A 23,192-nucleotide genomic window follows, 5' to 3' on the forward strand; every position below is an offset into this window, starting at 1 on the left:
TAGAACCATGTGTAGTAGCTATGTGTAGATTATTAGTCACAGATAAGTGTTGAATCATCTGCAGACTGTATTATAGAACCACGTGGAGTAGCTGTTTGTAGATTATCAGTCACAGATAAGTGTTGAATCATCTGCAGACTGTATTATAGAACCATGTGGAGTAGGTGTGTGTAGACTATTAGTCACAGATAAGTGTTGAATCATCTGTAGACTGTATTATAGAACCATGTGGAGTAGCTGTGTGTAGATTATTAGTCACAGATAAGTGTTGAATCATCTGCAGACTGTATTATAGAACCATGTGGAGTAGCTGTGTGTAGATTATTAGTCACAGATAAGTGTTGAATCATCTGCAGACTGTATTATAGAACCATGTGGAGTAGGTGTGTAGATTATTAGTCACAGATAAGTGTTGAATCATCTGCAGACTGTATTATAGAACCATGTGGAGTAGGTGTGTGTAGATTATTAGTCACAGATAAGTGTTGAATCATCTGCAGACTGTATTATAGAACCATGTGGAGTAGGTGTGTGTAGATTATTAGTCACAGATAAGTGTTGAATCATCTGCAGACTGTATTATAGAACCATGTGGAGTAGGTGTGTGTAGATTATTAGTCACAGATAAGTGTTGAATCATCTGCAGACTGTATTATAGAACCATGTGGAGTAGGTGTGTAGATTATTAGTCACAGATAAGTGTTGAATCATCTGCAGACTGTATTATAGAACCATGTGGAGTAGGTGTGTGTAGATTATTAGTCACAGATAAGTGTTGAATCATCTGCAGACTGTATTATAGAACCATGTGGAGTAGGTGTGTGTAGATTATTAGTCACAGATAAGTGTTGAATCATCTGCAGACTGTATTATAGAACCATGTGGAGTAGCTGTGTGTAGATTATTAGTCACAGATAAGTGTTGAATCATCTGCAGACTGTATTATAGAACCATGTGGAGTAGGTGTGTGTAGATTATTAGTCACAGATAAGTGTTGAATCATCTGCAGACTGTATTATAGAACCATGTGGAGTAGCTGTGTGTAGATTATTAGTCACAGATAAGTGTTGAATCATCTGCAGACTGTATTATAGAACCATGTGGAGTAGCTGTGTGTAGATTATTAGTCACAGATAAGTGTTGAATCATCTGCAGACTGTATTATAGAACCATGTGGAGTAGCTGTGTGTAGATTATTAGTCACAGATAAGTGTTGAATCATCTGCAGACTGTATTATAGAACCATGTGGAGTAGGTGTGTGTAGATTATTAGTCACAGATAAGTGTTGAATCATCTGCAGACTGTATTATAGAACCATGTGGAGTAGGTGTGTGTAGATTATTAGTCACAGATAAGTGTTGAATCATCTGCAGACTGTATTATAGAACCATGTGGAGTAGGTGTGTGTAGATTATTAGTCACAGATAAGTGTTGAATCATCTGCAGACTGTATTATAGAACCATGTGGAGTAGGTGTGTGTAGATTATTAGTCACAGATAAGTGTTGAATCATCTGCAGACTGTATTATAGAACCATGTGGAGTAGGTGTGTGTAGATTATTAGTCACAGATAAGTGTTGAATCATCTGCAGACTGTATTATAGAACCATGTGGAGTAGGTGTGTGTAGATTATTAGTCACAGATAAGTGTTGAATCATCTGCAGACTGTATTGCAGAACCATGTGGAGTAGCTGTGTGTAGATTATTAGTTACAGATAAGTGTTGAATCATCTGCATACTGTATTATAGTACCATGTGGAGTAGGTGTGTGCAGATTATTAGTCACAGATAAGTGTTGAATCATCTGCAGACTGTATTACAGAACCATGTGGAGTAGGTGTGTGTAGATTATTAGTCACAGATAAGTGTTGAATCATCTGCAGACTGTATTATAGAACCATGTGGAGTAGGTGTGTGTAGATTATTAATCACAGATAAGTGTTGAATCATCTGCAGACTGTATTATAGAACCATGTGGAGTAGGTGTGTGTAGATTATTAGTCACAGATAAGTGTTGAATCATCTGCAGACTATATTATAGTACCATGTGGAGTAGGTGTGTGTAGATTATTAATCACAGATAAGCGTTGAATCATCTGCAGACTGTATTATAGAACCATGTGGAGTAGGTGTGTGTAGATTATTAGTCACAGATAAGTGTTGAATCATCTGCAGACTGTATTATAGAACCATGTGGAGTAGGTGTGTGTAGATTATTAGTCACAGATAAGTGTTGAATCATCTGCAGACTGTATTATAGAACCATGTGCAGTAGGTGTGTGCAGATTATTAGTCACAGATAAGTGTTGAATCATCTAAAGACTGTATTATAGGTTCATAGGTTCATAGGTTGGTACTAGGCTATCAGCCCTAGGGCCTATACAAGCCTAGCCATAACAATTCCCTGGCTATTTCTTCCCACACTATTTACTTTCCTGGACCCCTTTCTAGCAGGGCGACTGACGTGATCCCTGGGGTGAATTTCCTTTCTCCCATCCAATCGTCAAGGTTCCTCTTGAAGAGGTCCAAAGAGGCACTCTGCTTGACATGTATGGGCAATCTATTCCAGAGTCTGGGGAGTCTCTGGGTCAGGAACCTATCCCTCCCTAAAACCATGTGGAGTAGCTATGTGTAGATTATTAGTCACAGATAAGTGTTTAATCATCTGCAGACTGTATTATAGAACCATGTGGAGTAGGTGTGTGTAGATTATTAGTCACAGATAAGTGTTGAATCATCTGCATACTGTATTATAGAACCATGTGGAGCAACTGTGTGTAGATTATCAGTCACAGATAAGTGTTGAATCATCTGCAGACTGTATTATAGAACCATGTGGAGTAGCTGTGTGTAGATTATTAGTCACAGATAAGTGTTGAATCATCTGCAGACTGTATTATAGAACCATGTGGAGTAGGTGTGTGTAGATTATTAGTCACAGATAAGTGTTGAATCATCTGCAGACTGTATTATAGAACAATGTGGAGTAGCTGTGTGTAGATTATTAGTCACAGATAAGTGTTGAATCCTCTGCAGACTGTATTATAGAACAATGTGGAGTAGCTGTGTGTAGATTATTAGTCACAGATAAGTGTTAAACAATCTGCAAACTGTATTAGAGAACCATGTGGTGTAGGTCTGTGTAGATTATTAGTCACAGATAAGTGTTGAATCATCTGCAGACTGTATTATAGAACCATGTGGAGTAGGTGTGTGTAGATTATTAGTCACAGATAAGTGTTGAATCATCTGCAGACTGTATTATAGAACCATGTGGAGTAGGTGTGTGTAGACTATTAGTCACAGATAAGTGTTGAATCATCTGCAGACTGTATTATAGAACCGTGTGGAGTAGGTGTGTGTAGATTATTAATCACAGATATGTGTTGAATCATCTGCAGACTGTATTATAAAACCATGTGGAGCAGCTGTGTGTAGATTATTAGCCACAGATAAGTGTTGAATCATCTGCAGACTGTATTATAGAACCATGTGGAGCAGCTGTGTGTAGATTATTAGCCACAGATAAGTGTTGAATCATCTGCAGACTGTATTATAGATCCATGTGGAGTAGGGTTGTGTAGATTATTAGTCACAGATAAGTGTTGAATCATCTGCATACTGTATTATAGAACCATCTGGAGTAGCTGTGTGTAGATTATTAGTCACAGATAAGTGTTGAATCATTTGTAGACTGTATTGTAGAATCATGTGGAGTAGCTGTGTGTAGATTATTAGTCACAGATAAGTGTTGAATCATCTGCAGACTGTATTATAGAACCATGTGGAGTAGCTGTTTGTAGATTATTAGTCACAGATAAGTGTTGGATCATCTGCATACTGCATTATAGAACCATGTGTAGCTGTGTGTAGATTATTAGTCACAGATAAGTGTTGAATCATCTGCATACTGTATTATAGAACCACGTGGAGTAGGTGTTTGTAGATTATTAGTCACAGATCAGTGTTGAATTATCTGCAGACTGTATTATACAACCATGTGGAGTAGCTGTGTGTAGATTATTAGTCACAGATAAGTGTTGGATCATCTGCATACTGTATTATAGAACCACGTGGAGTAGGTGTTTGTAGATTATTAGTCACAGATAAATTTTGAATCATCTGCAGACTGTATTACAGAACCATCTGGAGTATCTGTGTGTAGATTATTAGTCCAAGATAAGTGTTGAATCATCTGCATACTGTATTATAGAACCATGTGGAGTAGCTGTGTGTAGGTTATTAGTCACATATACGTGTTGGATCATCTGCATACTGTATTATAGAACCATGTGGAGTAGCTGTGTGTAGATTATTAGTCACAGATAAGTGTTGAATCATCTGCAGACTGTATTATAGAACCATGTGGAGTAGCTGTGTGTAGATTATTAGTCACAGATAAGTGTTGAATCATCTGCAGACTGTATTATAGAACCATGTGGAGTAGGTGTGTGTAGATTATTAGTCACAGATAAGTGTTGAATCATCTGCAGACTGTATTATAGAGTGATGTGGAGTAGGTGTGTGTAGATTATTAGTCACAGATAAGTGTTAAATCATCTGCATACTGTATTATAGAACCATGTGGAGTAGCTGAGTGTAGATTATTAGTCACAGATAAGTGTTGAATCATCTGCAGACTGTATTATTGAACCATGTGGAGTAGGTGTGTGTAGATTATTAGTCACAGATAAGTGTTGAATCATCTGCAGACTGTATTATAGAACCATGTGGAGTAGGTGTGTGTAGATTATTAGTCACAGATAAGTGTTGAATCATCTGTAGTCTGTATTATAGAACCATGTGGAGTAGGTGTGTGTAGATTATTAGTCACAGATAAGTGTTGACTCATCTGCAGACTGTATTATAGAACCGTGAGGAGTAGGTTTGTGTAGAGTATTAGTCACAGATAAGTGTTGAATCATCTGTAGACTGTATTATAGAACCATGTGGATCAGCTGTGTGTAGATTATTAGTCACTGATAAGTGTTGAATCATCTGCATACTGTATTATAGAACCATGTGGAGTAGGTGTGTGTAGATTATTAGTCACAGATAAGTGTTGAATCATCTGCAGACTGTATTATAGAACCATGTGGAGTAGGTGTGTGTAGATTATTAGTCACAGATAAGTGTTGAATCATCTGCATACAGTATTATAGAACCATGTGGAGTAGGTGTGTGTAGATTATTAGTCACAGATAAGTGTGAATCATCTGCAGACTGTATTATAGAACCATGTGTAGTAGGTTTGTGTAGATTATTAGTCACAGATAAGTGTTGAATCATCTGCAGACTGTATTATAGAACGATGTGGAGTAGGTGTGTGTAGATTATTAGTCACAGATAAGTGTTGACTCATCTGCAGACTGTATTATAGAACCGTGAGGAGTAGGTTTGTGTAGAGTATTAGTCACAGATAAGTGTTGAATCATCTGTAGACTGTATTATAGAACCATGTGGATCAGCTGTGTGTAGATTATTAGTCACTGATAAGTGTTGAATCATCTGCATACTGTATTATAGAACCATGTGAAGTAGGTGTGTGTAGATTATTTGTCCCAGATAAGTGATGAATCATCTGCAGACTGTATTATAGAATCATGTGGAGTAGCTGCGTGTAGATTATTAGTAAAGAAGGAGAAATGGAGAGGGTGTAAGATAGATCCTTGGGGGACACCAATGGATAAAGGAATGTGTAGAGATAGGTCACCCTGCCATAGAACAGATTGTTGATGGCCAGATAAATAGTTATGAAACAATGCTGTGGCAGATGGTGAGAAGGATAGTTCATTTAGTACATCTATTAGTTTGGACTGGGAGACCATATCAAAGCTTTTGATAGAAATAGAAAGATGGCAGATAGAAAGCTGTTGTTATTCCAGTGATGGTTTACAGTATTAGTGAAGGATAAGAGAGCTGTAGTCGTACTATGCATTGGGCGAAACCCATGCTGATTGTTTGCAAGAAAGTTATTAGTTAGTAACAATTTCATGACCTGGAGATGAATACACCTTTCGAGTAACTTAGAAAGAGCTGAAAGAATAGCAATTGACCAATAGTTTGTCAGTTCTGTGGAAGGTCCCCCTTTATGAAGTGGGATTACATGGGACATTTTCCACAGTTGAGAGATCTTGTTTTCGACAATGGATCTATTTATAAGGATTGATACTGGGAAGGCTATAAATTCAGATGCAATTTTGAGGTATTCACTGGGTAAGTTATCTATGGCAACTCTAGTAGGTTTTAGTTTCTGGAGTAGTTGTTTTATAGTAGCTGTAGGAACTGGGAAGAAATAGAATGAGGCATTGCTAGTTGTAGACGTGACTGGTTTGGTATTAGGAGTAGAAGTTTGCTATTTGGAAAAGGCAATTATAGATTCAGTAAAATGTTTGTTAAAAGTGGTAGCTATGCTATCGGGATTGTTGTGGATGTTTGGCGTTGGTGTAGTAGATTTTCCTGGGTGAAGGACTGAGTTTATAGCTGTCCAGAATTTTTGAGGGTTTTTTGATGTGTATTTTGAATGTTATGATAGAAATTTATTTTATCCTGTTTTATTAATTTTTGCCTTATTTCTAAGTTTTTGATACTGTTGTTTAGAAACAACTGTGTTACTCTTACGCCATAGTTCCCAGGCTTTATCTCTAGTTTTCAGAAGAGCCCTAGTGTCTCTGCTAAGCCAGGGGGCATAGTTTGATTTTACTCTGATGGTTGTAACAGGGGCATGTGCATTTAGTATATTTAAGAAAGATTTAATAAAGTGGTTCACTGCATCATTTAGGTCAATGCAAGTGGAATCCAATTGCACCTTTGTAGGTCAGCTAGAAAGTTGACAAGATTAAAGTTATTTTATTTTCTGAGTTGTTTAAATGTAGTAGGTTTTGATGGGAATATTTGTTGTTGTATAAGAAATATGGGTAGGTGGTCACTCAGACCACCAGGAAGACAACCTGATTGAAATAAGTGAGAGGAGTTATTTAATAATATCCAACCCAAGGTAGATTGTTTTTTACTAGCTTTATCTGTTCGGGTAGGTTCTTGAATAGTTTGTGTAAAACCATGCACATTTATGTGATGGATGTGGAGTAGGTGTATGTAGATTACTAGTCACAGATAAGTGTTGAATCATCTGCATACTGTATTATAGAACCATGTGGAGTTGGTGTGTGCAGATTATTAGTCACAGATATGTGTTGAATAATCTGCAGACTGTATTATAGAACCATGTGGAGTAGCTGTGTGTAGATTATTAGTCACAGATAAGTGTTGAATCATCTGCAGACTGTATTATAGAACCATGTGGAGTAGGTGTGTGTAGATTATTAGTCACAGATAAGTGTTGAATCATCTGCAGACTGTATTATAGAACAATGTGGAGTAGCTGTGTGTAGATTATTAGTCACAGATAAGTGTTGAATCCTCTGCAGACTGTATTATAGAACAATGTGGAGTAGCTGTGTGTAGATTATTAGTCACAGATAAGTGTTAAACAATCTGCACACTGTATTATAGAACCATGTGGTGTAGGTCTGTGTAGATTATTAGTCACAGATAAGTGTTGAATCATCTGCAGACTGTATTATAGAACCATGTGGAGTAGGTGTGTGTAGATTATTAGTCACAGATAAGTGTTGAACCATCTGCAGACTGTATTATAGAACCATGTGGAGTAGGTGTGTGTAGATTGTTAGTCACAGATAAGTGTTGAATCATCTGCAGACTATATTATAGGACCATGTGGAGTAGGTGTGTGTAGATTATTAGTCACAGATAAGTGTTGAATCATCTGCAGACTGTATTATAGAACCGTGTGGAGTAGGTGTGTGTAGATTATTAATCACAGATATGTGTTGAATCATCTGCAGACTGTATTATAAAACCATGTGGAGCAGCTGTGTGTAGATTATTAGCCACAGATAAGTGTTGAATCATCTGCAGACTGTATTATAGAACCATGTGGAGCAGCTGTGTGTAGATTATTAGCCACAGATAAGTGTTGAATCATCTGCAGACTGTATTATAGATCCATGTGGAGTAGGGTTGTGTAGATTATTAGTCACAGATAAGTGTTGAATCATCTGCATACTGTATTATAGAACCATCTGGAGTAGCTGTGTGTAGATTATTAGTCACAGATAAGTGTTGAATCATTTGTAGACTGTATTGTAGAATCATGTGGAGTAGCTGTGTGTAGATTATTAGTCACAGATAAGTGTTGAATCATCTGCAGACTGTATTATAGAACCATGTGGAGTAGCTGTTTGTAGATTATTAGTCACAGATAAGTGTTGGATCATCTGCATACTGCATTATAGAACCATGTGTAGTAGCTGTGTGTAGATTATTAGTCACAGATAAGTGTTGAATCATCTGCATACTGTATTATAGAACCACGTGGAGTAGGTGTTTGTAGATTATTAGTCACAGATCAGTGTTGAATTATCTGCAGACTGTATTATACAACCATGTGGAGTAGCTGTGTGTAGATTATTAGTCACAGATAAGTGTTGGATCATCTGCATACTGTATTATAGAACCACGTGGAGTAGGTGTTTGTAGATTATTAGTCACAGATAAATTTTGAATCATCTGCAGACTGTATTACAGAACCATCTGGAGTATCTGTGTGTAGATTATTAGTCCAAGATAAGTGTTGAATCATCTGCATACTGTATTATAGAACCATGTGGAGTAGCTGTGTGTAGGTTATTAGTCACATATACGTGTTGGATCATCTGCATACTGTATTATAGAACCATGTGGAGTAGCTGTGTGTAGATTATTAGTCACAGATAAGTGTTGAATCATCTGCAGACTGTATTATAGAACCATGTGGAGTAGCTGTGTGTAGATTATTAGTCACAGATAAGTGTTGAATCATCTGTAGTCTGTATTATAGAACCATGTGGATCAGCTGTGTGTAGATTATTAGTCAGAGATAAGTGTTGAATCATCTGCAGACTGTATTATAGAACCATGTGTAGTAGGTTTTTGTAGATTATTAGTCACAGATAAGTGTTGAATCATCTGCAGACTGTATTATAGAACGATGTGGAGTAGGTGTGTGTAGATTATTAGTCACAGATAAGTGTTGAATCATCTGCAGACTGTATTATAGAACCGTGTGGAGTAGGTTTGTGTAGAGTATTAGTCACAGATAAGTGTTGAATCATCTGTAGATTGTATTATAGAACCATGTGGATCAGCTGTGTGTAGATTATTAGTCACTGATAAGTGTTGAATCATCTGCATACTGTATTATAGAACCATGTGAAGTAGGTGTGTGTAGATTATTTGTCCCAGATAAGTGATGAATCATCTGCAGACTGTATTATAGAATCATGTGGAGTAGCTGCGTGTAGATTATTAGTAAAGAAGGAGAAATGGAGAGGGTGTAAGATAGATCCTTGGGGGACACCAATGGATAAAGGAATGTGTAGAGATAGGTCACCCTGCCATAGAACAGATTGTTGATGGCCAGATAAATAGTTATGAAACAATGCTGTGGCAGATGGTGAGAAGGATAGTTCATTTAGAACATCTATTAGTTTGGACTGGGAGACCATATCAAAGCTTTTGATAGAAATAGAAAGATGGCAGATAGAAAGCTGTTGTTATTCCAGTGATGGTTTACAGTATTAGTGAAGGATAAGAGAGCTGTAGTCGTACTATGCATTGGGCGAAACCCATGCTGATTGTTTGCAAGAAAGTTATTAGTTAGTAACAATTTCATGACCTGGAGATGAATACACCTTTCGAGTAACTTAGAAAGAGCTGAAAGAATAGCAATTGACCAATAGTTTGTCAGTTCTGTGGAAGGTCCCCCTTTATGAAGTGGGATTACATGGGACATTTTCCACAGTTGAGAGATCTTGTTTTCGACAATGGATCTATTTATAAGGATTGATACTGGGAAGGCTATAAATTCAGATGCAATTTTGAGGTATTCACTGGGTAAGTTATCTATGGCAACTCTAGTAGGTTTTAGTTTCTGGAGTAGTTGTTTTATAGTAGCTGTAGGAACTGGGAAGAAATAGAATGAGGCATTGCTAGTTGTAGACGTGACTGGTTTGGTATTAGGAGTAGAAGTTTGCTATTTGGAAAAGGCAATTATAGATTCAGTAAAATGTTTGTTAAAAGTGGTAGCTATGCTATCGGGATTGTTGTGGATGTTTGCTGGTGTAGTAGATTTTCCTGGGTGAAGGACTGAGTTTATAGCTGTCCAGAATTTTTGAGGGTTTTTTGATGTGTATTTTGAATGTTATGATGGAAATTTATTTTATCCTGTTTTATTAATTTTTGCCTTATTTCTAAGTTTTTGATACTGTTGTTTAGAAACAACTGTGTTACTCTTACGCCATAGTTCCCAGGCTTTATCTCTAGATTTCAGAAGAGCCCTAGTGTCTCTGCTAAGCCAGGGGGCATAGTTTGATTTTACTCTGATGGTTGTAACAGGGGCATGTGCATTTAGTATATTTAAGAAAGATTTAATAAAGTGGTTCACTGCATCATTTAGGTCAATGCAAGTGGAATCCAATTGCACCTTTGTAGGTCAGCTAGAAAGTTGACAAGATTAAAGTTATGTTATTTTCTGAGTTGTTTAAATGTAGTAGGTTTTGATGGGAATATTTGTTGTTGTATAAGAAATATGGGTAGGTGGTCACTCAGACCACCAGGAAGACAACCTGATTGAAATAAGTGAGAGGAGTTATTTAATAATATCCAACCCAAGGTGGATTGTTTTTTACTAGCTTTATCTGTTCGGGTAGGTTCTTGAATAGTTTGTGTAAAACCATGCACATTTATGTGATGGATGGGGTGATCTGTATCACATGCAAACCAGTCTAAATTAAAATTACCCAGTATCAATGTTTCTTGACTAAGGGTACTACTTGCCCAGTGCAATAGATATTCTATAACTGGGACATTATTCCCAAGTGGGATATAGCAGCCAATTATATTGTGTTTTTCTTTAATTTATGGTTAGTGTGGTATAAATGATTTTTGCACTGTCCAGTTGTGGGGTTTTGCATTCAGGGAATGTTAAAGTTAGATGGACAGCAACTCCACCTCCTCTTTTGTTGAGTCTATCCACCCGTAGTATGGAGTAACCTGGGGGTAGTATTTCATTATCTTTTGTAATTGGTTTTAACCATGTTTCAGTGATTATGACTATGTTAGCGGAGTATGTAGCTAGTGTGGTATGGAGGATGTCCAATTTGTTGGCTATACTTCTAATATTAATGTTCATTAGCAATATGTCTGATTTTTCTGTTTAGGACTGGATGTGTTGGGGTGTTGAGACTAGAGTGATTAGATGGGTTGGTGTTATCTGAGAGTGGTCCAGGGTTTGCGTGGATGTCACCACTAAGCAGTATCCTACATGTAATGCTGGTAAGTAGTTTCAATCATTTGATAAGTTCATTGTTGAATAACTGAGGATTATAGTGGCCATATTTAGTAGGTATTAATTTAAATGGAAATATTGGAGGCTAGTAATATTGACAAGTGTAGGACTGATGGTGAGATATGTACATGGAGTAGTATGGTAAGGCGGGTTTGTGGTGTGATGAAAAGTGGGTGTCTGGAATGGGTTGTGATAAGTAGTGAGGTGAGATAGTAATATGAGTGCAGTAAGAAGTGATAGGTGAAGCACAAGCATAGTATAGGTCTAGGAGGAGGAACCAGGATAACAGGAAGTGCGTCTAATTGGATGGATAAAGTGAGGGAGTGTCTGTAGTAAGAAGTGATAGGTGCAACACAAGCATGGTATAGGTCTAGGAGGAGGAACCAGGATAACAGGAAGTGCATCTAATTGGATGGATAGAGTGAGGGAGTGTCTGCAGTAAGAAGTGATAGGTGCAGCACAAGCATGGTATAGGTCTAGGAGGAGGAACCAGAATAATAGGAAGTGTGTCTAATTGGATGGATAGAGTGAGGGAGTGTCTGCAGTAAGAAGTGATAGGTGCAACACAAGCATGGTATAGGTCTAGGAGGAGGAACCAGAATAATAGGAAGTGTGTCTAATTGGATGGATAGAGTGAGGGAGTGTCTGCAGTAAGAAGTGATAGGTGCAACACAAGCATGGTATAGATCTAGGAGGAGGAAACATGATAACAGGAAGTGCATCTAATTGGATGGATAGAGTGAGGGAGTGTCTGTAGTAAGAAGTGATAGGTGCAGCACAAGCATAGTATAGGTCTAGGAGGAGGAACCAGGATAACAGGAAGTGCTTCTAATTGGATGGATAAAGTGAGGGAGTGTCTGTAGTAAGAAGTGATAGGTGCAGCACAAGCATAGTATAGGTCTAGGAGGAGGAACCAGGATAACAGGAAGTGCATCTAATTGGATGGATAAAGTGAGGGAGTGTCTGTAGTAAGAAGTGATAGGTGAAGCACGAGCATGTTATAGGCCTAGGGGGAGGAAACAGAATAACAGGAAGTGCATCTAATTGGGTGGATAGAGTGAAGGAGTGTCTACCTAGTGCTAAAGAGTAGATGTACTGGGGTGGTTGGGATATGGGGCAGAGTAGGAGAGCAGAGTGAGCCCAAATGGTGAACAGAGCAGGCAGATCAACCCTAGCAGGAGGGATTCCAAATAGAAAAGAAAAAACAATCAGGAGCCAGGAAGTGTAAGACAATACACTGTGTTAGAGCTTTTCAGCTTACAGAATCCAAATATTGCTAGCAAGCCCTTTAAGGATGAGTAGAGCTAAGGGAATTGGGGCTGAACTAAAGGTTTGTTTTGGAATAGTTTTAACCTTAGACACTGGAGCTTACCTGTTTGTATACAGAGGGAATAAGGAACTTGTACAATTAGTAAAGTATGTTCCTACCTAGTGGCTGACTTCATTAAAGCTCTCCAGGTTAGAAGCTGAATGGAGTTCAATGCAGCTGTGCTTACCTCACAAAGATGGTCACAAAGTAAGAGAAAATTGTTAAAAATAAATTCAATGACATTCACCTAATAATTAATTCTACTGGAAGGCTTTTGTTTAACAGTTGAGATTTCCCAGGGCTGATGTGAGCTTTTGCTGAAAATTTGCTTCAGTATCGAAGGTGGGGTGGGTGGGGCACGATCCCGAGGCTTGTGGATGGCCCGAGCAAACTAATAATTAATTCTACTGGAAAGCTTGTATTTACAAGTTGAGATTGCCCAGGGCTGATTTGAGCTTTAGCTGAAAATTTGCTTCAGAACTGAAGGTGGGGGGGGGGGGGGGCTGTGTGATCCTGAGGCTTGTGGATGGGCAGAGAAAACTGCAAAGAGAAACAATAGACAGAGTGTGAGCATAAAGTGAATAGTACAATTCTAGGAGAAATGGAGACAATTAGGAGATTAGAGGATATTAGTCAGAGAGTGATGGAAGGATTATCAGAAAACAGAGCGTGGGTACAAGAAATGGTACAATAAGTAGGTACGTAGATAAATGCCCAGGGAAGAGTAAAGAATCACAAAGAATAGGAAACAGTGTCTAGGCAGATCATTACAGACACATTTAACAATGTACTGAGTCTAATAGGTTAAAGTAGCACCATAGGTAGGTAAAACACTGGTTAGAATGCGTAACAAATGCTGTGTTTCTGCTTTTCAAATACCAAATAAACAAACAACTGTATGATTCTGGTTAGAAATATCAAGTATGTTTCTGCTTACAAAGCCAGTTAGAACTGTAGTTAGATGAGATGCAGGTTAGTGTTTGCAACAAACACTGTTTCTGCTTTTCAGATACCAAATAAACAAACTGTATGTTTCTCCTTACTAACAGCATTACATTGTTTACATAACTATGCATATATTGTTTACAGAACTATACATATACTGCTTACATAACAATACATGTATTGTTTACATAACAATACATATACTGTTTACATAATACATATATTGTTTCCATAACAATGCATATATTGTTTACATAATAATACATATATTGTTTACATAACAATACATGTGCTGTTTACATAACAATACATATACTGTTTACATAACAATACATATTTTGTTTACATAACAATACATATACTGTTTACATAACAATACACATATTGTTTACATAACAATACATATTTTGTTTACATAACAATGCATATATTGTTTACATAACAATACATATACTGTTTACATAACAATACATATTTTGTTTACATAACAATACATATACTGTTTACATAACAATACACATATTGTTTACATAACGATACATATTTTGTTTACATAATGCATATATTGTTTACATAACAATACATATACTGTTTACATAACAATACATATATTATTTACATAACAGTACATATATTGTTTACATAATGATACATGTGATGTTTACATAACAATGCATATATTGTTTCCATAACAATACATATATTGTTCACATAACAATACATATATTGTTTACATAACAATACATATTTTGTTTACATAACAATACGTATATTGTTTACATAATGATACATGTGCTGTTTACATAACAATACATATAGTGTTTACATAACAATACATATATGTTTACATAATGATACATATTTTGTTTACATAACAATACATATATTGTTTACATACCCTCTCAAACATATGAATGAAACTATCAACATTATCCCCCTCTGTAAATTGTGGAAGAAATTTACTAACCTTTGTTGCTTCTGGGTTTCAGTTACTCCCTTCCCCATTACCTCCATGACTCTGGTGAAGAGTCAACATCTCCTTTTCATGTTGCCTCTGCCTCTCATTCTCTTCAGCCTGCAGGCATCACAGTTTCTCATTTTCCTCAGCCTCTAGACATTGCAGTTTCTCATGTAACTCAGCCTCCAGATATCGCAGTCTCTCTGCTGCCTCTGTTTCCAAACGCTTGGACTCCAGCTCAAGTCACTTTGACTTCAAATGGATTTTTAAGTCCTCTGTAGAAAGGATGAACCGTCCATTTTCTGTGAGTTGTACATTCCCAAGGCCATTCTGATTGTCCTCCTGGTTGCTATTCTCTGATGTAGCTGTGACTAAAGCTGCAATCATGTCTGCTTTACTCAGGTTTCCATGCACCAATCCCTTAGTCTGGCACATCTCAGTCAACTGGCTCCTTGTCAGCTTGCCATACTCCTCTGCTGACATGCTTGCTGCTCTGCCTGACCAACTAAACTAACAAAAGAAATAAAATAATTGTGATATGAACTCGGAATGTTCACTGCATGGCTGATTAAGAGTACAAACACCATCAGTGATCACTGTACACAGGCTACAGGAATTCCATATCCACACCACAACAAGCCAGTTAATATGTGATGTGGCTAACTCACCACTGCCAAACAATTAATATGTGATGCCCCTGTACTAGCCCAGTAATCAAGGAACCTTAATCCTCACCACTAGCACCAGTGAGGGATGTACACACTGGGAGGATGACAAGTACACAAACAGTAAAGTGCAATTTCCCTTAAGAGCACCCAGTCAGCCTGGGGTTCATTTCTCCCTCTCTCTCCAGATCCCCAGTAAGACTCCACACTGACAGAGCTATAGGGGTGAAATCTCAGGTGAGTGGGCAAGCCAAAACCTCCAGCACGCTCTCTGTCCAACCAGTGCTAAGTATCCCTGCCCAAGTAGCTGACAAACAAACTCTTTGAGATTTGATTTATATACAAACATTCTTCAGTATTTTGAGTTTTCAGTACTTTTGGATTCAGTCTCTTGGTCTATCAGTCTTCTGAAGTAGACCTATATATATAAATATATATATATATATATATATATATATATATATATATATATATATATATATATAGCTATATAATATATCTCATCCACACTCACACACACACACACACACACACACACACACACACACACACACACACACACACACACACACACACACACACACACTCTCTCTCTCTCTCTCTCTCTGTCTCTCTCCTGGGAAAGGCTGGCACAGGTTTACTAGCTATGCCCCTTCTGCCCAGACTATAAGGTAGTTCCAGCTGCCACCAGCCACCCCTTATCAGCTATTTTAAGGCCCTTAACAAAGGGTGTCCAATCCTACTGTGTAATGTTACTATTAATGCAAATGATAGTCTGACCAAGAGGAAGGCTATTTAGGAGTTGTTTGTACAATGTCAGCAAATACATATGCAAGTAGGAGCCTTTTCAGAGGGTTGCTATGGATATTGGGGGGCGTCTCTGAGTGCCCTGAGTTCCACAGAGCTTAGATATGTCTCACAAATATCAGCCACAAAGATAGGTTTAAATATATTTAATAATAAATAATAAAAGAACAAGACAAAACTCAGTAACTCAACACAGTAATGTCAATGTTCAAAATCACAGGAAATATTTAAAACAATATTGCAGGATAGTCTCAAATAAATAAAGAAAACACCTAAACTAATATTTACTATATTCCTAACTAGAAGTAAAAGAGTTACTATGCTCTACTAATCAATATGGGTCCAACTCTATGCCTTGCTCACTCTTTCAGCATACAAACCCCAGGCACAGAAGCTCTAGAGCCAAACAATATTACAAACTTTTAAACAAACTCCTGAAACTTATCACTAAGTATAGCCCTAGTCTTATACTTGGTGACATTCATCCCAACCCTGGCCCATTCACCTCTGATATATATACCCCCCTCTATCTGCCACCTAAGCCACAAAACTACAATTAGTAGACCTACCAACTCTCTCCTGACCTGTCAAATTAATATTAGAAGCATCAATAACAAGGTACATGAACTGCATGCACTCCTGGCTGTCCAATCCCCTGAGATTCTCTGTCTGTCTGAGACCTGGTTAAAACCTACCACACCTGTCTGTCTGAGACCTGGTTAAAACCTACCACACCTGATAATGAAGTGTTACCACTTGGGTATAACATACACAGGCTAGACCATGCTTCCAGGAAGGGGGGCGGGGTAGCTATACTCTATAAATCTGCATTGAATGTGACCATAGATGTTAATCAACCACCTCAAATTAATAACTCAGAAATCCTGGCCACTAAATTGCAAATTAACAAAAGTAAATGCATCAGCTTTATCTGTATGTATATTCCCCCAGGTAATAATATAGCCACACTCGAAGATACCCTACACTGGATTTAATATCATTACCCACAAGAAACCCTATTACTTGGTGACTTTAACATAGACTGGGCCACCTGTTCCTCAGAATCCTCTATCACCCACATCAGCCTGCATGCATTTACTTGAATTATAACCACCCCAACCAGGCTAGGTAATCCCAAACATAAAGAAAGCATACTAGACTGGGTACTTGCAAATAGCAACCCCCAACTGTACACTGCTGGTACCCTCCCCGATGATCTGAGTGATCACCTTCTTACTTATATAGTTAAGCAAAAAGTCATTATTCCTCATCAATCCTTACTCAGGAAAGTCAGAAACAAAGTAAACCTTGACCCTGTCAAATTTAAACAGGAACTTTACTCCTGTAACTGGTCTATGTTAAAACACTTCCCCTTAGAAGAGGCAGTTGCATATTTTAATAATAGATTTCTTGATATCCTTGACTTGCATGCACCTGCCTGTTCTAAGTGAACAAAGGCCAAAACTGCCCCATGGCTGTCTAAAGAATCTAGACTAAAAATTTCCAGCAGAAACAAAATCTGAGCTCTATGGCACTCCACTAAAGACCCCTACAATCATGTTAAATACAGGCAAGCCAGAAATGAGACTAAAAAATCCATTCTACAAGACAAAAAAACAATACTACTGTAATTTATAGACAGCAAACCAGAACAATTCTCAGAAGTTTTGGGCAGGTCTGAATAATCTACTCCATCCTGGAAAAATGTCTACCCCTATCCCCATCGCTACCATTGATAAATCTCCTGAGGATGTCTCAGATAGTTTTAACCATTTCTTTACAGAGACAATTCAAGCCCTAGCTAGCCCACTACCTCCCAGCTCCCCTGGCCCTGATAGTACCACCCCTATAAACCTACTCTCTTTCAGCTTAAAACCAGTGTCCACATCACTTATCCGTCCCTTGCTCAAAAAAATTAAAACTCACCACACTCTCAGCTGATCAACTCCCTGCTGAGTACCTTCAAAAATCAGCTGATGCCATAGCCTATCCAGTATCTATAGTAATTAACCGCACCATAGCAGAGGCAAAAATTCCCACCATTTGGAAAACATCCTATGCAATCCCAATACATAAAGTAGGTTCATCCACTGAATTTTCCAGTTACAGATTGATAGCTATACTTTCTCCACTAACTAAGATTATGGAAAAATGTATACACAAACAACTCATGCACCATTTAATTCATTATCAACTCATGGCTGATACCCAACATGGCTTCCATCCACACCACAGCACAACCACAGCTCTACTAGCATTCACCAATACCATTAATAATGGTAACACTAATCAAATATCCTCATCCCTCTTCTTGGATCTTTCAAAGGCATTTGACATGGTGGATCACCAACATTTGATTCACACCCTGCAATCTTTCTGTCTAAATGCCAGTGCCATTCAGTGGTTTAAATCTTACCTTAGTGGGAGGCAGCAGGCTGTCGTCTGGCAGAACAAGCTCTCCAGCCTATTACCTAACACCCTTGGAGTGCCACAAGGCTCCATATTAGGACCCCTACTGTTTTCCATCTTCATAAACAACCTATATACAGTCATCCCGAATGTCAGCTGTATCCAATATGCTGATGATACCACCCTGATTTGCTCAGCCACATCTTCCTCAGAATTAAGGTCTGTTACCCAATCCAGCTTTAATACTATAGAAACCTGGCTCTCCAAATGTCGATTGTTGCTAAATCCCAAAAAAACTAAAAATGCTGTTATTCTCTTCAACACAAAGGTCCACACCATTTACCTTCATCAAAAATGCAAAAGATGGCACAATAATCACCCCCAACTCCTCTACAAAACTGTTAGGAGTAATAATTGATAATAACCTAAAATATGACCTTCATGTACACCAAATGATCAAAACCATCAATAAAAAAACTAGGGTCACTGTATAGAATAAAAGCCTTCATAACTCTTCTGGCTATGGTTGTCATAGCTCGCTCCCACCTGCTTTCAACACTTTTACATGCATCCCCCCCTTCTCTCTAATCTAAATAAAACTGTACTTAATAGACTCTCACTCTGATACAACCACATTGCCAGGTTAGCCACTGGCCTACCTTTTAGAACACACCATTGCATCAACCTTAAACAGCTTGGATGTCAAGAACTTCCCAGTCTAATCCAATGTAACATTTTGATTATGGCTAATAAAATCCCCTATTATCCAGATAACACACCAGCTCTTAAACATATGATCACCCCCCCTCCCACAACAATCTAAGACTGCTCCGATTTTCAAACAGACTACAAATTAAGACAATTAAAATTAACAATGTAGCCTGTGACTCCATCTTTGCAAACTCTGCAGGCAAAGCATGAAACCTCCTTCCAGCTAACTTTACTTTGCTCTCCTCCCTATCCCAGTTCAAAGCTAAACTCAAACAACATCTGGCACTAAACTGGCTTTGCCACTGTAACAAGCCTAGCTAACCCTCACCATGAATGTATATAATCTATTAATCAAATTACTATTTTTTTCCCTGACTGTTACCAGGGGTAACTCAAACTTGTGATATTGTCTATTTCATGTCTGCTTATGTCATTTATAAATATCTCAACTGTAATATGTCTTTGTTATTACTTATCTGTCTACATTGGTAATATGCCTTCTTTGTTATTACTAATCTGACTACCTTGGTAATATGCCTTCTTTGTTATTACTTATCTGTCTACCTTGGCAATATGCCTTCTTTGTTATTACTTATCTGTCTACCTTGGTAATATGCCTTGTTACTACTTATCTGTCTGCCTTGGTAATATGCCTTCTTTGTTATTACTTATCTGACTACCTTGGTAATATGCCTTCTTTGTTATTACTTATCTGTCTACCTTGGCAATATGCCTTCTTTGTTATTACTTATCTGTCTACCTTGGTAATATACCTTCTTTGTCATTACTTATCTGTCTACCTTGGTAATATGTCTTCTTTGTTATTACTTATCTGTCTACGTTGGTAATATACCTTCTTTGTTATTACTTATCTGTCTACCTTGGTAATATGCCTTCTTTGTTATTACTTATCTGTCTACCTTGGTAATATGCCTTCTTTGTTATTACTTATCTGTCTACCTTGGTAATATGCCTTCTTTGTTATTACTTATCTGTATATGTTGGTAATGTGCCTTCTTTGTTATTACTTATCTGACTACCTTGGTAATATGCTTTCTGTGTTATTACTTATCTGTCTACCTTGGTAATATGCCTTCTTTGTTATTACTTATCTGTCTACCTTGGTTATATGCCTTCTTTGTTATTACTTATCTGACTACCTTGGTAATATGCTTTCTGTGTTATTACTTATCTGTCTACCTTGCTAATATACCTTCTTTGTTATTACTTATCTGTTTCCCTTGGTAATATGTCTTCTTTGTTATTACTTATCTGTGTACCTTGGTAATATGTCTTCTTTGTTATTACTTATCTGTCTACCTTGGCAATATACCTTCTTTGTTAATACTTATTTGTCTACCTTGGTAATATGCCTTCTTTGTTATTACTTATCTGTTTACCTTGGTAATATGCCTTCTTTGTTATTACTTATCTGTCTACCTTGGTAATATGCCTTCTTTTTTATTACTTATCTGTATATGTTGGTAATGTGCCTTCTTTGTTATTACTTATCTGACCACCTTGGTAATATGCTTTCTGTGTTATTACTTATCTGTCTACCTTGGTAATATACCTTCTTTGTTATTACTTATTTGTCTACCTTGGTAATATACCTTCTTTGTTATTACTTATTTGTCTACCTTGGTAATATGCCTTCTTTGTTATTACTTATCTGACTACCTTGGTAATATGTCTTCTTTGTTATTACTTATCTGTCTACCTTGGTAATATGCCTTCTTTGTTATTACTTATCTGTCTACCTTGGTTATATGCCTTCTTTGTTATTACTTATCTGACTACCTTGGTAATATGCTTTCTGTGTTATTACTTATCTGTCTACCTTGGTAATATACCTTCTTTGTTATTACTTATCTGTTTCCCTTGGTAATATGTCTTCTTTGTTATTACTTATCGGTCTACCTTGGTAATATGTCTTCTTTGTTATTACTTATCTGTCTACCTTGGCAATATACCTTCTTTGTTAATACTTATTTGTCTACCTTGGTAATATGCCTTCTTTGTTATTACTTATCTGTTTACCTTGGTAATATACCTTCTTTGTTATTACTTATCTGTCTCCCTTGGTAATATGCCTTATTTTTTATTACTTATCTGTATATGTTGGTAATTTGCCTTCTTTGTTATTACTTATCTGACCACCTTGGTAATATGCTTTCTGTGTTATTACTTATCTGTCTACCTTGGTAATATACCTTCTTTGTTATTACTTATTTGTCTACCTTCGTAATATGCCTTCTTTATTACTTATCTGTCTACCTTGATAATATCCCTTCATTGTTATTACTTGTCTACCTTGGTAATATGCCTTCTTTGTTATTACTTATCTGTGTACCTTGGTAATATGCCTTCTTTGTTATTACTTATCTGTCAACCTTGGTAATATGCCTTCTTTGTTATTAATTATCTGTCTACCTTGGTAATATGCCTTCTTTGTTATTACTTATCTGTCTACATTGGTAATATGCCTTCTTTGTTATTACTTATCTGTCAACCTTGGTAATATGCCTAGTTTGTTATTACTTATCTGTCTACCTTGGTAATATGCCTTCTTTGTTATTACTTATCTGTCTACCTTGGTAATATGCCTTCTTTGTTATTACTTATCTGTCTACCTTGGTAATATACCTTCTTTTTTATTACTTATCTGTCTACCTTGGTAATATGCTTCTTTGTTATTACTTATCTGACTACCTTGGTAATATGCCTTCTTTGTTTTTACTTATCTGTCTACCTTGGTAATATACCTTCTTTGTTATTATTTATCTGTCTACCTTGGCAATATACCTTCTTTGTCATTACTTATCTGTCTACCTTGGTAATATGTCTTCTTTGTTATTACTTATCTGTCTACGTTGGTAATATACCTTCTTTGTTATTACTTATCTGTCTACCTTGGTAATATACCTTCTTTGTTATTACTTATTTGTCTACCTTGGTAATATACCTTCTTTGTTATTACTTATTTGTCTACCTTGGTAATATGCCTTCTTTGTTATTACTTATCTGACTACCTTGGTAATATGTCTTCTTTGTTATTACTTATCTGTCTACCTTGGTAATATGCCTTCTTTGTTATTACTTATCTGTCTACATTGGTTATATGCCTTCTTTGTTATTACTTATCTGACTACCTTGGTAATATGCTTTCTGTGTTATTACTTATCTGTCTACCTTGGTAATATACCTTCTTTGTTATTACTTATCTGTCTACCTTGGTAATATGCCTTCTTTGTTATTACTTATCTGTCTACCTTGGTAATATGCCTTCTTTGTTATTACTTATCTGTCTACCTTGGTAATATGCCTTCTTTGTTATTACTTATCTGTCTACCTTGGTAATATACCTTCTTTGTTATTACTTATCTGTCTACCTTGGTAATATGCCTTCTTTGTTATTACTTATCTGTCTACCTTGGTAATATGCCTTCTTTGTTATTACTTATCTGTCTACCTTGGTAATATGCCTTCTTTGTTATTACTTATCTGTCTACCTTGGTAATATGCCTTCTTTGTTATTACTTATCTGTCTACCTTGGTAATATACCTTCTTTGTTATTACTTATCTGTCTACCTTGGTAATATGCCTTCTTTGTTATTACTTATCTGTCTACCTTGGTAATATGTCTTCTTTGTTATTACTTATCTGTCTACCTTGGTAATATGCCTCTTTGTTATTACTTATCTGTCTACCTTGGTAATATGCCTTCTTTGTTATTACTTATCTGTCTACCTTGGTAATATACCTTCTTTGTTATTACTTATCTGTCTACCTTGGTAATATGCCTTCTTTGTTATTACTTATCTGTCTACCTTGGTAATATGCCTTCTTTGTTATTACTTATCTGTCTACCTTGGTAATATGCCTTCTTTGTTATTACTTATCTGTCTACCTTGGTAATATGCCTTCTTTGTTATTACTTATCTGTTTACCTTGGTAATATGCCTTCTTTGTTATTTT

This window comes from Protopterus annectens, chromosome 6.part0, assembly GCF_019279795.1.
Source record: "Protopterus annectens isolate FY-2018-M chromosome 6.part0, PAN1.0, whole genome shotgun sequence".
Lineage (NCBI taxonomy): Eukaryota > Metazoa > Chordata > Ceratodontiformes > Protopteridae > Protopterus > Protopterus annectens.